Source organism: Natator depressus, chromosome 20 (assembly GCF_965152275.1).
Source record: "Natator depressus isolate rNatDep1 chromosome 20, rNatDep2.hap1, whole genome shotgun sequence".
NCBI classification, from domain to species: Eukaryota; Metazoa; Chordata; order Testudines; family Cheloniidae; genus Natator; species Natator depressus.
This window is the reverse complement of record NC_134253.1, coordinates 20,704,775-20,723,075: the sequence shown is the minus strand read 5'-3', so window position 1 is coordinate 20,723,075 and position 18,301 is coordinate 20,704,775. Positions and strand designations below refer to the sequence as shown.

General features: G+C 53.0%; 1 pseudogene; it reads left to right on the top strand.

Moving 5' to 3' along the window:
• The first annotated feature begins 11,048 nt into the window (after positions 1-11,048).
• Positions 11,049-18,301, top strand: part of LOC141975322 (gametocyte-specific factor 1-like) — a 36,411-nt pseudogene continuing 29,158 nt past the window's right edge.

The following is an 18,301-nucleotide window of genomic DNA, read 5'->3' as shown; positions in this document are numbered from 1 at the left end:
CACCGTAAACAACAAGATGGCGGTCACAAGATGGCAGTTCAGACGCCATCTTGGATTGCTGCTCTGTCTTCACAAACCCCATATTGAATTTAATATACACATATTTTAACAGACTATAATCCTATAACAAAACACACCCAACAGTATACAGAGCAGTAGAAACAAGTCATTGTCTGTATGACATTTTAGTTTGTCCTGACTTCGCTAATGCTTTTTGTGTAGCCTGTTGGTGTACCCCCTGGAAGACCTCTGTGTACCCCAGGGGCACCCATAACCCGGGTTGAGAACCACTGGGTTAAAGAAACGTGTGTGTGTGTGTGTGTGTGTGTGTGTGTGTGTCTAGGAATCAGGACTCCTGGGGTCTATCCTGACTGCGGGCGGAGTGGGGTCTAATGGTTAGAGCAGAGAGCTGGCAGGTAGGAGTCCTGGGTTCTAGTCCAGGCTATGCAATTGATTCATTCTGTGACATGGTTCGTTCTGCCTTGTCCTCCTGTGACATGTGGAGCGCAGAGACCTGCCCCAGCCCTTCCCTTCCGGCTGGGTGGTGCGGGAATTAATGGCCGTAGAGTCTGGGCTCTAAGATCCTGGAGCAAAGCGTCCTGGAGAAGGAATTTGTTCCCCAAGCTTGACTGGCTCCCTGCCCCATCTCTCCCTCCATCAATCAGAATGAATCCCTCGTGGCGGAGCTGTTGTCTGGTTACCCGCAGTGCAGACCCAATCTAGTGTGTCCTGGCTGCTGTTCAGCTCAGGTTAACAGCATGGTCTGTTTCTGTAAACTCCCCCAGAGCTTTCGAATGGAAGTGAGAGTCTTCTTCACATCCTGCTCTAAACTGTGAGTAGTGTCGCTCTGTGGCTGTTCAACAGCTGCTGCATTCCTACCCCAGAGGTGGCATCATTTCAGTGCTGGGTGAGTGATCCCTGTGTAGTGTTGTTGAGTGCTGTTGCACATCAGCTATGCTCCATCCAGAGATGTCTGCATTTCAATGCCAGGTGAGTGATCCCTGTATTGTGTTGTGGGGGGGAGGGATAGCTCAGTGGTTTGAGCATTGGCCTGCTAAACCTAGGGTTGTGAGTTCAATCCTTGAGGGGGGGGGGCATTTAGGGATCTGGGGCAAAAATTGGGGATTGGCCCTGCTTTGAGCAGGGGGTTGGACTAGATGATCTCCTGAGGTCCCTTCCAACCCTGATGTTCTATGATACGCTGCTGCGCTCCACCCCAGAGGTATCTGCATTTCAGTGCTGGGCGAGTAATCCATGTGTTGTTATGCAGCTACTACGCTCCACTCCAGAAGTGGCTGCAATTCAGTGCAGGGTGAATGAAAGTCCATGTCTCATTTTGCAAAGCATGGGTTCTCCAAGCAAGGGTGCTGTCTGTCCCATGTCCCTGCTCAATAGACTCTGGATTCTTAGCATCAGCGGAGCTACATTTTGAGCAGTGATGGAACCAGGAGGCAGCTGGGTCTTTGGTGGTTCCACCTTCAGTTCTACCTATTGTCTTGAAAAGGCACCACACGTATACCTAATGGCTGCCGAGGGGGGCAGTTGCCCCCCGGCCCGCTATTACCTCTGCCACTGATTCTTTTTAAATGTTCATTGCGCTGCTTCCACCAGCCACTTTGATTTCATTTTGTTTTACAGACCCAAGCAAAACGCAACCGGCAACCTGGCTAGAAGCAGATCCGTGTAATTGAACAGACTCATCCAATTACTGAGCCTTCCCAGAGCCAGGTGCTGCCCTCACGATACATGAAACCTAGAGGACCTGCTAGGCTCCCAGTAGATGCAGCCTAGAGCCAAACTCAGGCCAGGCAAGGTGGCTTCGCCCATGGAGTTCAGGTCTAGGGATTCAGTAGGGAGTAAATGGCCAGCACTGGATGCTTCAAGTTTTGGTGCCCACCCAGAGACGGCTGTGGGCTGATTTTCAATTACACACCTGCGGCTGGCCCAGGCCAGCTGACTCCAGCTCCCGGGCCTCGGGCTAAGGGGCTGTTTAACTGCGGTGTAGCCTTTGGGGCTCAGGCTGGAGCTTCGACTCTAGGACGATGCGAGGTGGGAGGTTCCCAGAGCTCGGGCTCCAGCCCAAGCCAGAACGTCTGCACCACAAATAAACAGCTGCTCAGCTCGAGCCCCGTGAGCCGGAGTCAGCTGGTCCGGGCCAGCCGTGGGCACGTAACTGCAGTGTAGACACACCCTAAGTGCCCACAAGCCCCCCTGGGAGTTGCGGGTATTTAGCACCTCTGAAATCTAGGCGCCAGGTGTCTCAGCGTGGGCACCCAAAGTTAGGGGCCATTCAAAATCTTCTTGCCAGTGTCTTCCCCCACCCCGCACTGCTCCTCGGACGTTCCTGTTAACTGCTGGAAATGGCCCATCTTGATTATCACTACAAAAGTTTTCCCCCCGCCCCCCCCGCTCTCCTGCTGGTAATAGCTCATCTTAAGTGATCACTCTCCTTACAGTGTGTATGATAACACCCATTTTTTCATGTTCTGTGTGTATATAAATCTCCTCACTGTATTGTCCACTGAATGCATCCGATGAAGTGAGCTGTAGCTCACGAAAGCTTATGCTCAAATAAATTGGTTAGTCTCTAAGGGTATGTCTACACTACGAAATTAGGTCGAATTTATAGAAGTCGGTTTTGTAGAAAGCGTTTTTATACAGTTGCCTGATGGGGCTAAAACATTGTCGCGGGTGGTTCTGGGTACATATCATCAGGCCCCCGTTCCCTCCCTCCCTCCCTCCCTCCGGGAAACCAAGGGCAGACAATCGTTTTGCCCTTTTTTCTTGAGTTACCTGTGCAGACGCCATACCACGGCAAGCATGGAGCCCGCTCAGATCACTTTGGCAATTAGGAGCACATTAAACACCACACGCCTTATCCAGCAGTATATGCAGCACCAGAACCTGGCAAAGCGATACCGGGCGAGTAGGCAACGTCAGTGCGGTGACGTGAGTGATGAGGACATGGACGCAGACTTCTCTCAAAGCACAGGCCCTGGCAATGTGGGCATCATGGTGCTAATGGGGCAGGTTCATGCGGTGGAACACCGATTCTGAGCCTGGGAAACAAGCACAGACTGGTGGGACCGCATAGTGTTGCAGGTCTGGGACGGTTCCCAGTGGTTGCGAAACTTTTGCATGCGTAAGGGCACTTTCATGGAATTTTGTCACTTGCTTTCCCCTGCCCTGAGGCACAAGAATACCAAGATGAGAGCAGCCCTCACAGTTGAGAAGCAAGTGGCAATAGCCCTGTGGAAACTTGCAACGCCATACAGCTACCGGTCAGTCGGGAATCAATTTGGAGTGGGCAAATCTACTGTGGGGGCTGCTGTGATGCAAGTAGCCAATGCAATCAAAGATCTGCTGATATCAAGGGTAGTGACCCTGGGAAATGTGCAGGTCATAGTGGATGCCTTTGCTGCAATGGGATTCCCTAACTGTGGTGGGGCCGTAGACGGAACCCATATCCCTATCTTGGCACCAGAGCACCAAGCCGGCGAGTACATAAACCGCAAGGGGTACTTTTCAATAGTGCTGCAAGCACTGGTGGATCACAAGGGACGTTTCACCAACATCAACGTGGGATGGCCGGGAAAGGTACACGACGCTTGCATCTTCAGGAACTCTGGTCTGTTTCAAAAGCTGCAGGAAGGGACTTTCTTCCCAGACCAGAAAATAACGGTTGGGGATGTTGAAATGCCCATAGTTATCCTTGGGGACCCAGCCTACCCCTTAACGCCATGGCTCATGAAGCCATACACAGGCAGCCTGGACAGTAGTCAGGAGCTGTTCAACTACAGGCTGAGCAAGTGCAGAATGGTCTTAGAATGTGCATTTGGACATTTAAAAGCGTGCTGGTACAGTTTACTGACTTGGTTAGACCTCAGCGAAACCAATATTCCCACTGTTATTACTGCTTGCTGTGCGCTCCACAATATCTGTGAGAGTAAGGGGGAGACGTTTATGGCAGGGTGGGAGGTTGAGGCAAATCACCTGGCTGCTGGTTACGCACAGCCAGACAACAGGGCGGTTAGAAGAGCACAGGAGGGCACGGTGCGCATCAGAGAAGCTTTGAAAACCAGTTTCATAACCGGACAGACTACGGTGTGAAAGTTCTGTTTGTTTCTCCCTGATGAAACCCCCCGCCCCTTGGTTCTCTCTACTTTCCTGTAAGCTAACCACCCTCCCCTCCTCCCTTCGATCACCACTTGCAGAGGCAATAAAGTCATTGTTGCTTCACATTCATGCATTCTTTATTCATTCATCACACAAATAGGGGGATAACTACCAAGGTAGCCCAGGAGGGGTGGTGGAGGAGAGAAGCACCAGGAGGGGTGGTGGAGGAGGGAAGGACAAGGCTACACAGCACTTTAAAAGTTTAAAACTTTAAAACCTATTGAATACCAGCCTTCTGTTGCTTGGGCAATCCTCTGGGGTGGAGTGGCTGGGTGGCCAGAGCCCCCCCCCCCCCCCCGCGTTCTTGGGCATCTGGGTGAGGAGGCTATGGAACTTGGGGAGGAGGGCGGTTGGTTACACAGGGGCTGTAGCGGCGGTCTGTGCTCCTGCTGCCTTTCCTGCAGCTCAACCATATGCTGGAGCATATTGGTTTGATCCTCCAGCAGCCTCAGCATTGAATCCTGCCTCCTCTCATGACGCTGCCACCACCTTTCAACTTCAGCCCTCTCTTCAGCCCTCCACTTACTCTCTTCAGCCCGCCACTTACTCTCTTCAGCCCACCACCTCTCCTCCCGGTCATATTGTGCTTTCCTGCACTCTGACATTGTCTGCTTCCACGCATTCGTCTGTGCTCTGTCAGTGTGGGAGGATAGCATGAGCTCAGAGAACATTTCATCAGGAGTGCGTTTTTTTCGCCTTCTAATCTTCACTAGCCTCTGGGAAGCAGAAGATCCTGTGATCCTTGAAACACATGCAGCTGGTGGAGAAAAAAAAAAGAGACAGTGGTATTTAAAAAAACACATTGAACAATGGCTACACTCTTTCACAGTAAACCTTGCTGTTAACATTACATACACAGCACATGTGCTTTCGTTCCAAGGTCGCATTTTGCCTCCCCCCACCACGTGGCTAGACCCTCCCCCCTCCCCGTGGCTAACAGAGGGGAACATTTCTGTGCAGCCATAGGCAAACAGCCCAGCAGGAACGGGCACCTCTGAATGTCTGCTTAAGAAATGCACCCTATTTCAACCAGGTGACCATGAATGATATCACTCTCCTGAGGATAACACAGAGAGATAAAGAACGGATGTTGTTTGAATGCCAGCAAACATACACTGCAATGCTTTGTTCTACAATGATTCCCGAGTATGTGCTACTGGCCTGGTGTGGTAAAGTGTCCTACCATGGTGGATGGAATAAGGCTGCCCTCCCCAGAAACCTTTTGCAAAGGCTTTGGGAGTACATCCAGGAGAGCCGCAAATGCCAGGGCAAATTAATCATTACACATGCTTGCTTTTAAACCATGTATAATATTTCAAAAGGTGCACTCACCAGAGGTCTCTTCTCCGCCTGGCGGGTCCGGGAGGCAGCCTTGGGTGGGTTCGGGGGGTACTGGCTCCAGGTCCAGGGTGAGAAACAGTTCCTGGCTGTCGGGAAAACGGGTTTCTCCGCTTGCTTGCTGTGAGCTATCTACAACTTCATCATCATCATCTTCCTCGTCCCCAGAACCTGCTTCTGTGTTGCCTCCATCTCCATTGAAGGAGTCAAACAACACGGCTCGGGTAGTGGTGGCTGAACCCCCTAAAATGGCATGTAGCTCATCATAGAAGCGGCATGTTTGGGGCTCTGACTCGGAGCGGCTGTTTGCCTCTCTGGTTTTCTGGTAGGCTTGCCTCAGCTCCTTAAGTTTCATGCGGCATTGCTTCAGGTCCCTGTTATGGCCTCTGTCCTTCATGCCCTGGGAGATTTTGACAAATGTTTTGGCATTTCGAAAACTGGAATGGAGTTCTGATAGCACGGATTCCTCTCCCCATACAGCGATCAGATCCCGTACCTCCCGTTCGGTCCATGCTGGAGCTCTTTTGCGATTCTGGGACTCCGTCATGGTCACCTCTGCTGATGAGCTGTGGCCAGCGTGGCAAGCTGCAGGTGACCATGCAAACAGGAAATTGAAATTCAAAAGTTTGCGGGCCTTTTCCTGTCTACCTGGCCAGTGCATCTGAGTTGTGAGTGCTGTCCAGAGCGGTCACAATGGAGCACTCTGGGATAGCTCCCGGAGGCCAATACCATCTAATTGCGTCCATAGTACCCCAAATTCGACCCGGCAAGGCCGATTTAAGCGCTAATCCCCTTGTCGGGGGTGGAGTATGGAAATCGATTTTAAGAGCCCTTTAAGTCAAAAAAAAGGGCTTCATCGTGTGGACGGGTGCAGGGTTAAATCGATTTAACGCTGCTAAATTCGACCTCAACTCCTAGTGTGGACCAGGGCCTAGTGTGGTTGCAGTTCTACATCTCTATACCAGTGGAGCTTATTCCGCTTCTCCTATAGGAACAGCGATCCCAGGACTAGCACTCCTACACCAGCATAACTGCCTCAACACTGGGGTGCCTCACTTTCACTGTGCTGGGATAGCCAGTGGCTCAACCCTTCTGTTGGATGCCTTGGCTTCTGACTCTGAAAACATGGTCGTCATCTTCTGTAACCTGGACATAACTCGAGCATAGCATGTGACATTACAGCAGGACCTGCTGTTTATAAATGTAGTACCTTCCCCGCCTGTATTGTTGTCATTCCTGACTCACTCTCTCTCTCTCTCTCTCTCTCTCTCTTTTCAGGCTCTCTGTGAGGCTCTTGCTATGGGAAGGAGCAGCCTGGAGAAGAGTTGAAGCTTTTAAACTTTGTCAATATTTTTAAACTTGTAGATTCCCTACCATTGGGGTGTTGGGGTGTCCAGGTGGAAGGGGTGTCAGGGTGGAAGGACTGTCTAGCCTGTGTTATACAGGAAGTCAGACTTGATGGTCCAATGTCCCATTAAATTCTGTGAAATTATGTAACTGGAAAATGGCCCTTCCGGAGACCCTGCACTGACCTCTCCCGGCATCTCGCCAAGCCCAGACCGGCTGTATGTTCGCAGGCACGTTTCTTCCAAACCAGAAGTGGGAAATGTGATAGGCTGTGAGGCCAAGGCCAAGAGAACCATCGAGAGCTCAGCAGGGCTGGACGATCCTCAGGGCTTCGGGAAGAGAGGAAGGAGCAAACCCCACCCTTATTAGGGAAAATGAGGGCCAGTGAAACATGCCCAGGGCTAGGGAATATAAACGCCAACTCAGAAAAGGTAAGGACACTGTGAGGCAGGGTCTGAACCTGTGCAGGGAAGAGCCCTGCTCCAAGAACACAGCCTGTCTCGGGTGAGTAGAGCAGTGCCATCAGCCTGTCCCGCAGTCAGGCAGTGCCCAGCCTCCAGATATGAGCTACAGACAACTCAGAGTCCTGGCAGCAAAGCTGAGAAAGAGCATCTCTCTCAACCCCTGTCCTGCGCTGCTCTCCAGATCCCCTCAGACATTGACGTTCCTCCTCTCCCATCTCAGCCAAATCCCAGGGGAAACTGTGCTCGGGGCCAGGCTGGGACAGAATCTGTCCTGCAGCTTTTGAGTCATGGGCACAAATCCACTTTCTGCTTAAAAAAGAATTCCAACTTTTCAGTGGCTGGGGCTGAGTCCCAAAGAGCTGAGCAGAAGGGCTGTGAGTTGCAGGCAGGTGGAGATGCTGAAGGGCTGCGAGCCCCCCGGCGCAGACGCTGAAGGGCTGCGAGCCCTGGGCCCAGCCTAGAGGCTGAAGGGCTGCGTGTCCCGGGCCCAGCCTAGAGGCTGAAGGGCTGCGAGCCCCGGGCCTGGCGCAGCTGTTGAAGGGCTGTGATCCTCGGGCCTGTCGCAGCCAGACATCCTGGTTCCTTTCCAGTGTATCAGCTGGGGGAGAGAAGAGGGGGTGCCACCTTAGTTTGGAAGGGAATTTGTTATTCAAAAGTATCTGCTCAAGATGAAGCAGTCATTGGATTAAGGGTTGTTGGCTTGAGCTGCACAGCCTCAATTCTCCCTTCCTTTCTCCATCATCCCCAGGGCTACTGGCTCCGGCTTTGTCTCAAAATCAGGCAAATCATAGATTCATAGATTCCAGTGACAGAAGGGATCATCTAGTCTGGTCTTCTGTATAGCACAGGCCAGAGAGCTTCCCAGAAATAATCCCTAGAGCAGATCTTGTAGGAAAACACCCAATCTGGATTTTAAAATGGTCAGTGATGGAGAATCCATCACAATCCTTGGTAAATTATTCCAGTGGTTAATTACCCTCACTGTCAATCATTTACACCTTTTTTCCAGTCTGAATTTGTTTAGCTTCAACTTCCATGTTATACCAATCGCCGGTAGATTGAAGAGCCCATTATTAAATATTTGTTCCCCATGTAGGTACTTGGAGACTGTAATCAAATCACCCCTTAACCTTCTCTTTGTTAAGATAAATAGATTGAGCTCCTTGCCTGTATCACTAGAAGTCATGTTTTCCAGTCCTTTAATCATGCTTGTGGCTCTTTTCTGAACCCTCCAATTTATTAACATCCTTTTTGAATTGTGGATACCACAACTGGACACAGTAGGGATCACACCGGTGCCACTATTGAGGTACAGTAACCTCTTTACTCCTACTCGATATTCCCCTATTTATGCATCCCAGGATCACTCTAGCTATTTTGGTCACTGTATCACACTGGTTTCAGAGTAACAGCCGTGTTAGTCTGTATTCGTAAAAAGAAAAAAGAAAAGGAGTACTTGTGGCACCTTAGAGACTAACCAGTTTATTTGAGCATGAGCTTTCGTGAGCTACAGCTCACTTCATCGGATGCATAGCATATTGTGGAAATGTTCAGCTGCTTATTCACTTGCACCCCCAAATCTTTTTCAGAGTCACTGCTTCCCAGGATAGAGTCCCCCATCCTCTAACTAAGGCCTACAGATTTTGTTCCTGGATGTTTACGTTTACATTAGCCATATTAAAATTAGGGCTGTCAAGCAATTAAAATAATTAATTGCAATTAACTGCGCGATTCAAAAAATTAACCGCGCGATTCAAAAAGGAATTACGCGATTAATTGTGCTGTTAAACAACAATAGAATACCATTTCTTTTAAATATTTTTGGATGTTTACTACATTTTCAAATCTATTCATTTCAATTACAACACAGAATAAAGAGTGTACAGTGCTCACTGTATATTTATTTTTGATTACAAATAATTGCACTATAAAAAACAAAAAAAATTATTTTTCAATTCACCTCATACAAGTACTGTAGTGCAGTCTCTTTACCATGAAAGTTGAGCTTACAAATGTAGAATTATATATATATATATATATATATATATATATAAACTGCATTCAAAAATAAAACAATGTAAAACTTCAGAGCTTACAAGTCCACTCAGTCCTACTTCTTGGTCAGCCAATCGCTCAGACAAACGAGTTTGTTTACATTGATGGGAGATACTGCTGCCTGCTTCTTATTTACAATGTCACCTGAAAGTGAGAACGCATGGAACTTTTGTAGCCAGCGTTGCAAGGTATTTACATGCTAAATATGCTAAACATTCCTATTCCCCTTCATGCTTCAGCCACCATTCCAGAGGACATGCTTCCATGCTGATGATGGGCTCTGCTTTTGATAACAATCCAAAGCAGCGTGGACTGACGCATGTTCATTTTCATCATCTGAGTCAGATGCCACCAGGAGGTTGATTTTCTTTTTTGGTGGTTTGGGTTCTGTAGTTTCCGTATCAGAGTGTTGCTCTTTTAAGGCTTCTAAAAGCATGCTCCATACCTTGTCCCTCTCAGATTTTGGAAGGCACTTCAGATTTTTAAACCTTGGGTCGAGTGCTGTAGCTATTTTTAGAAATCTCACATCGGTACCTTCTTTGTGTTTTGTCAAATCTGCAGTGAAAGTGTTCTTAAAAGGAACATGTGCTGGGTCATCATCCGAGACTGCTATAACATGAAATATGTGCAGAATGTGGGTAAAACAGAGTCGGAAACATACAATTCTCCCCCCAAGGAGTCCAGTCACAAATGTAATTGATGCATTATTTTTTTAATGAGCATCATCAGCATGGAAGCATGTCCTCTGGAATGGTGGCTGAAGCATGAAGGGGAATATGAATGTTTAGCATATTTAGCATGTAAATACCTTGCAACGCTGGCTACAAAAGTTCCATGCGTTCTCACTTTCAGGTGACATTGTAAATAAGAAGCAGGCAGCAGTATCTCCCATCAATGTAAACAAACTCGTTTGTCTGAGCGATTGGCAGAATAAGAAGTAGGTTATGTAACCAAAAAAAAATCTGCATTTGTAAGTTACACTTAGAGGTCTAGTGGGCATGAGTTGGGGGGGCTGGGGGTGGGAGTCAGCACTCCTGGGTTCTATTTCTGGATCTGTGAGGGAGGGTTGTCTACTGTTTAGATCAGGAGATGGAGAGTCAGGACTCTTCCTGGCTTTGCAGCTGACTCCCTGTGTGACTGAGGGCAATTCCCCCTCCCCCACCCCGTGCCTCAGTCATACAGGGATAATGACACCAACCCAGCTCCTGGGGGTTGGGGCTGGATTCATTCCAGCCTATACAGCACCTCTGAGGGAGATGCTAGGAAAGGGCAGGACATAAGTAACCAACAGACACTAATGGGGTGCACCATGTGATTCTCTTTCTGTCCCTAGCGCATGTGACTGTGGACCCCAACACAGCCAATGCCTACCTGCTCCTGTCCCGGGATCAGCGGAGCGTGAGGGTGGGCAACAAGAGGCGGGACGTCCCGAGTAACCCCAAGCGGTTTGACACGTGCACCTGCATTCTGGCCCGGCAGCGGTTCACAGCCGGGATGCACTAGTGGGAGGTGGAAGTGGGGGACAAGCCATGTTGGACACTGGGGGTCTGTGAGGAGTGTGTGAGCAGGCAGGGAATATTCACGCCCTCACCAGCGACTGGCTTCTGGACAGTGTGGCTGCACAATGGGGATGAGTATGCAGCGCTCACTTCCCCCCTGCCCGAGCTTATGCTGAGAGTGAAGCCTCGGCAGATTGGCATCCTCCTGGACTTTGAGGCCGGAGAGGTGTCCTTCTACAATGTGACTGGCAGCTGTCGCATCTACACCTTCAGTGACATCTTCTTGGAGCCTCTGCGGCCATACTTCTGCCCGGGGGTGCGGGCAGGCAGCCTGAATGATGCCCCACTGACCCTCCAACAGGAACACAGCAGCCATGAGCCAGTCACAGCCACCTTGGCACCTTGGGCTTTCAGGACTTACCAATGAAAGGCTTTCTTAACAACACATAATTCATCGGCGGAACTTACTGCCACAGGATATTGAGGGGGCCAAATGTCTAGTGGGATTCAAAAAAGGATGAGACATATATATGGATAATCCAAATATCACCAGCTAGAGAGGGCAGGAGACACCAGGACTATAAAACCATCTCCATTGGCCAGGAGCCAACCACTGACTACAGGGGGGCACATTCCCCAAAGAGAAGGTTATTCCATAATTACACACTGCAGGGTCTCTGGTACCTTCCTTGAAGCCTCTGATTATGGAGACAGGATACCTGGCTTTTGGGCGCTGCAGTGAGCTAGCACAGCAAATCCTGTGCTCTCTGTGTGCTGTTAGAGCAAGAAATTGGTCACTGAAGCTGATAATCAGCCACAGAGCAGGAGCACTGACCCACGATAAATGCCCCCACGCTGCTAGACCTTCCTGCACAGCCCCAGTAGGGGAGTCTCCATCCAGCATTGCCATTCCCCAGCACTGGAATGCAGAGTCAGCAGCATCTGCGGGGAGGCCCAGGGAGCAGGAGGGGATGGGTGAGAGGACCTGAGGGCCTTGCTCAGTTTGCAAAGAATCCAGCTGCATCATCTTTAGTAGGTGGTGTGGCTGGTGGAGACCTTGGGTCTCTGGCATGTCCTGCTCCTGGCCTAGCCGCTTGGTTCAAGGTAGAGCATTGCTGCCTGTGTCCTGTAACCTCCAGCAGCCAAGCTCCTTGGGGCAGCCATGGAAACATTGCCTTTGGCTACCCTTGTTTTAAAGGGCTCGGGGAGCATGGACACGAGGATGGAGTCGCGTGTCTGTAAAGGTCGGGGCCTGCCAACACGAGCGAGCCAGCTCCAATCGGCAATTCGCCTCTGACCTATCCCCCCTTCTAGTGAAATACCAAAGCCTTCCTTCCGCTGGATGCTTCTGAGCCCAGCCCAGCCCGTGGGCCAGAGCTGTCCACAGCCCCGTGCGTGTGCTGTCCCTGGTCTCACTGACGGTGGCATCAGCACTCAAACCCAGTGCAGACTTCAAAGCCTGTTGGCCCATCAACCGCACCTCTCTAGGTCATTTTCTCCCACCAATAAACAATGCATTACTATAGCCTTGTATAAGCTGGCAAAGCATCCATTGTGATCTGAGAGCTGCTCACCCCCATCTTCTGGGGGAAGGGAGAGAGCTAGGAGATCCAGTCCAGCTGGAGCCGTGGTGCTCTCAGGACTCAGCACTCTCATGGGCCCTTCGTGTTGCATGTGTGATTCAGGGAATACGATGGCTGTCTGATGGAGCTGCCCATTCCCTAGCCCTGTGTGCACCTCTCTGTGATGGGACTTCATCCCAAGAAGCCAATGTGCTGCATGCAGCTAAATATTCCAGCCCCCGTCCAGCCCCGGTAATGAAGGCAGAGTGAGAGGAATTTCATACACAGAGAACCCGCTAGACTGTTCCGAAGCTAGGCAGAGAGGGTGGGACAAGGGGGTCTCTGAGGCCCTCAGGCCGGGCCTAGATCACTGCCATGCCCCTCTCAAGGAGTGGTTTTGCCTTCTTGACATATATTCACCCTAACCCAAATAATGACAGGTTTCAGAGTAGCAGCCGTGTTAGTCTGTATTCGCAAAAAGAAAAGGAGTACTTGTGGCACCTTAGAGACTAACCAATTTATTTGAGCATAAGCATCCGATGAAGTGAGCTTTAGCTTATGCTCAAATAAATTGGTTAGTCTCTAAGGTGCCACAAGTACTCCTTTTCTTTTTCCTAACCCAAATGTATCCCATTGGCTACAGGGAGTTCCAAGCTGGGACAAGTTCACCTTGATGTCTTTCTCCAGCAGGCGGACGGTTGCAGAATCTCTCCTGGGTTGCAGAATCGCTCCTAGCCAGGGCTGGCTTTGATGCAGCAGCCTGGGGACGGTGCCCCATCCTAGCTGGGCAGGGCTCATGCCCTCCTTGCCTGGCCAATGCCATCGGGCTCCCCTTGAATATGTCCAGGACACGATGGCTGCAGCCCAGCAGCTGCTGTACAGCCATGGGCACAGTAGGCCTGTGTGTGGGTGTTCGTCTGGCTCCAGGGCTGGGGAGGGAGGAGGAGACCCGGGAAAGAGCAGCAGCAAGCCATTCGCTGAGTAGACAGGACTGGGCTGGCAGCTCCAGGCGCGTTTCCAGCTCCGCGGAGAGGGACGTCAAGGCTGGCTGGACTGGGTCTGCGCTTCCCTCCGAGCCAGGCTCCGGGCAAAGCGTTGGTGAATGGGAGACCCAGCGTGTGTGTGATTACCCCAAACCTTCCTGCAGGAGCCGGGGGACTGGGTGGCACCTGGAAAGACCGTGGAGGTGTTTCCTTTGGGCCAGCTCCAGCCTGGCCAGGCTCCAAGCTCAGCGCTTCCCTGCCAGCCTCGTGAAGGGTCCTGGAGGAGCCAGAACACAGGGCAGGGGAGGAGAACGTAACCCTGCCGTGGGGCTGGGGCTGCTTTGCAGCCGAGGGCGGTGGGGGGCTGCGTGGGTGCTCCCGCATGGGCACTGCTGCCCGCCAGGGGACGGACGGCTGGGCCTGCACAAGGGTGCCTGTGTTTATACCTGGCGCAGACATAAGTGTGTTCGCTTTCAAACCTCGCACTACTGTTAGCGTTAGCCTTTTACAAGGCCAAGACGAGGGCTGGGGACGCAAGCAGGGCTGGAGCTCTTCTCCATGTTCCTTTCCCGGTGTGCCAACCAGACGGCTGCACCGTGCCACAGCCAGCAAGTTCCTTTCCCTTAACGCTCAGTGGAAACCCTTTCTGCTGCCCCTTGCCAGCCACGCCAGCGTCACACCCACGGACCCTGGTCGTCGGTGGGTGGGGATCAAACCTGGGGCCTATGGAGCTTAGTGCATGAGCCTCTATTGCATGAGCTAAAAGTCCCCTGGCTGGTAGCGACGGCTGCAGAGCAGACTCATCTTCTCTCTCTCTCGAATGGTCTTGGTGCCACTCGATGGGACACAACACCACACCCAGAAGGCGCGTGGGTTACATCAGCTGGCGGAGGAGTAACTTCATATCGAGCTTCAGATCCCCGTCTTGGGCTTTGATTGATTGGGGAGGGGAGTCTCCAGGCATGCTGGGGTGGCTGGGAGGAAATCGAAAGGAGCAGTTTGTGCTGAATTGCTCCTCCCCCCCGTCACCCCACATTCTCCATCACAAACCCCGGGGAGCAGCAGCTTCCAGTACACTGGGCTCCCCACAGCTCCCATCGGGGCAGACCTCGGCTGGGGCAGTTTGTCCCAGCCCTGTTCAGGGGCACAGAACATTCTCCAGCCCCATTCCTGGAGCCGTGGTCACTGACACGAGCAGTGGATCTGCCCCAGTGACTTCAGTGCAGCTGTGGGACTCAGCGCTGCAGAACAGGAGGCCCTAGGTCACTAGCAGCTGAAGCGCCAGGATGAGAACCCTGGGCCCGAAAGCCTCCCTGTATGACGTCCCCAACCACTGTCCAGAGGAGAGCGCTTGCCCTGGCTCTGGGACTAGGGCTTTTAATCCGCTCCGGGTGGCTCCGTTCCCCAGTGGCGCAGGCTCGTTCCAACCAGAGGGGTTTATTGCAGTCTCTGTTTGCCTCCCATTAACAGCAGGCGGGAGGGAGGCAGAAGCTAGGAATTGCACACCCGCCCCGCAAGGCAGGTCAGTCTTTCCCAGAGGTTTGGAGAGTGGCTCTGCTTTCACTTTGGCCTGTTCGCTCCACCTGATGCTGTTGTGGGCCGGATGTAAACCAAGCTGGCTGGGTTTCAGCCCAACACTCATTGCAGGGCCTCTTGGCGAGGCACCAAGTCCCAGGGTTAAACAGGGCACCCTGGGGCTCCCAGCTCCCTGCACAAACAGCAAAATCTCATACCCAGTGTGACGAAATGGGACTGTTCTTAATGTTTCCTCTGAATAGTGTGGGGGTGCCTCGGTTTCCCCAGGCAGTTCTTAAGGATCTAGGTGGTGGGGTAAGGGTGTATGATCGTTGCAGATCCCTAGAGGGCAGGTGTGTGCAGGGGTCTGGACACAGAGAATGGCCGACACCCTGTGTCCTGGCAACTGATGGCCTGGGCCCTTCCCCCCTGCAAGGTGAGAGCTAAAGGGTTGGAGAACAAAGGAATCAGGTGCCCTCCTGGCCCGGGAAAGGGACAAAGCCCAGAGGAGGAGGGGCTGGAGGGAGTTTCAGTTTGGGGCTGGCTGGGACATGGAGTGAAGGGCAGACGTGGTTGTCTGGCTCACTGCCCCCCAAAATGGACCCCCCCAGCTGAAGGGTCCGGTTCTCTGCACCTACAAGCTCTGTATTAGACCATGTTCCTGTCGTCTAATAAACCTTCTGTTTTACTGCGGGAAGCAGCGCGGGGCGAGGGATGTGCTGGCCACGGCTTCCTGCAGCCCCCGTTGGCCTGCAGTGGGGATCCGCGATCGGCCAAACCTGCGGACGCGGCAGGTAAACAAACTGGCCCGGCCCGCCAGGGGGCTTACCCTGGGGGGCTGCGTGCCAAACGTTGCTGACCCCGGTGCTACAGCAATCTCCCGTACAGCAATGGCTGTTACAAGACAGCGTAATTTAGAACAACCCAGAGTCTAAAGGTCGGGTGTATTTGAGGATCTGGGCCAGTACTTGGCTGTTTCTATAGTAATGACCCCTGAGCAAGCAGTGTAATGTACATGATTATCACTGAGCGTGTCCAGAGGCTGCACGTCCATCAGAATGACTAGATGTCCTGATGTGTAATAAAAACACTTCGAGTCATAAAAAATCAACCCAGCCTACTGGCTGTGGCACGGTGCAGCCGTCTGGTTGGCACACCGGGAAAGGAACATGGAGAAGAGCTCCAGCCCTGGCTGCGTCCCCAGCTCTTGTCTTGGCCTTGTAAAAGGCTAACGCTAACAGTAGTGCGAGGTTTGAAAGTGAACACACCGTGTTCTGGGCCTGGAGCAGCGGCTGGGAAGCGTTCCCAATCAACAACCGCCCCGGGATCCCTGTAATCCGCACCAGAGTGCAGGGGGAGGGGAGGGAGCTGGAGGGCCTTTGAAAACACAGACAGCTTGATGCCAGCCTTCCCTGGCTGCATGGATCTATCCTCCAGAACCATGCCACCAAGGGCCCAGTCCTGCAGCGGGACAGCCGGAGGGTTGGTGTCGCTATCCTCCCGTTCTACAGGGGGGAAACTGAGGCACAGAGCTGGGCCACGTCAGGGCGCAGCTGGGGATGGAGCCCGTCAGATCCTCACGAGCTGCTGTGCGGCGCTAGCGCTTGTGTCTGCGCCAGGTATAAACACAGGCCCCCTTGTGCAGGCCCAGCCGTCCGTCCCCTGGCGGGCAGCAGTGCCCATGCGGGAGCACCCACGCAGCCCCCCACCGCCCTCGGCTGCAAAGCAGCCCCAGCCCCACGGCAGGGTTACGTTCTCCTCCCCTGCCCTGTGTTCTGGCTCCTCCAGGACCCTTCAAGAGGCTGGCAGGGGAGCGCTGAGCTTGGAGCCTGGCCAGGCTGGAGCTGGCCCAAAGGAAACACCTCCATGGTCTTCCCAGGTGCTACCCAGTCCCCTGGCGCCTGCAGGAAGGTTTGGGGTAATCACACACACGCTGGGTCTCCCAGTCACCAACGCTTTGCCCGGAGCCTGGCTCGGAGGGAAGCGCAGACCCAGTCCAGCCAGCCTTGACGTCCCTCTCCGCGGAGCTGGGAACGTGCCTGGAGCTGCCAGCCCAGTCCTGTCTACTCAGTGAACGGCTTGCTGCTGCTCTTTCCCGGGTCTCCTCCTCCCTCCCCAGCCCTGGAGCCAGACGAACACCCACACACAGGCCTACTGTGCCCATGGCTGTACAGCGGCTGCAGGGCTGCAGCCATCGCGTCCTGGACATATTCAAGGGGAGCCCGATGGGATTGGCCAGGCAAGGAGGGCATGAGCCCTGCCCAGCTAGGATGGGGCACCGTCCCCAGGCTGCTGCATCAAAGCCAGCCCTGGCTAGGAGCGATTCTGCAACCCAGGAGAGATTCTGCAACCATCCGCCTGCTGGAGAAAGACATCAAGGTGAACTTGTCCCAGCTTGGAACTCCCTGTAGCCAATGGGATACATTTGGGTTAGGAAAAAGAAAAGAAGTACTTGTGGCACCTTAGAGACTAACCAATTTATTTGAGGATAAGCTCTCAGTGTCAGCTGTGCCAGGGCCCCCAAGACCTTTGGGCCTGGAATGGGGGGATCATGACTAGGGTGGAGCTGGGACCCAGGGACAGGTGAAGCTGCACCAGGCTTGCAGAAGAGCTCATCCTGCAGAGACCTGCATGCAGACCCTGCTGGAGGGAGATTGTTTGGGGCAGAGCGGGGTGACTTGGGGGGCTTACAGCAGGGCTGGGGGGAGGCAATGGGGGTAGCAGGGAAGGGGAGAGGTTTACAGTAACTGCAAGCTGTATACAGTGCATGGGTTGAGGGGCCAGGGGGTGATTTGGGGTGGGGAAGTGGGAGGCAGGAGGTGCAGGTGGGTGATACCCCCATGCAGCGGCAGTGCCCCCTGTAGGCAGCACGGGTGCATCCAATGGCCCTAGAGGAAAAATTGTCTAAAGACCGGAGTTCACCAAACCCAGGCTGAGCTAGCCCTGTCCCCAACCTGCCCATCCCTTGTGGGTATGGACTGCAGCCCGGTGCCCCCTGCCCTGGGCCTGGCCATGCTGGGGGCTGAGCGATCCCAGAATGATGCCCAGCGCACACCCCTTCTCCCGGGCAGGGACCCAGCATCTCGTCCCCCAGCCCTCCCCAGAGTCGGCCCCCAACCTCCAGGGCTGGGCGGGGGGTGGGGAAGGCGACCGGCCTGAGCCAAGTTCACAATTATGCAACCAGCCCGTGTGATGCTGCTTATCATCTTACCGCGCAGCCCAAAGCCGGCTCACCCGCCTCTTTCGTGGCATTTCGTTGCCTGAAATTAAATCACATTTCCTAATTACTGGGTGGGCTCCAGCTGCTGGGCTGGGCTGGGCTGGGCTTTAAGAAGGGGTCAGCGTAGTGTGATCAGCATCAG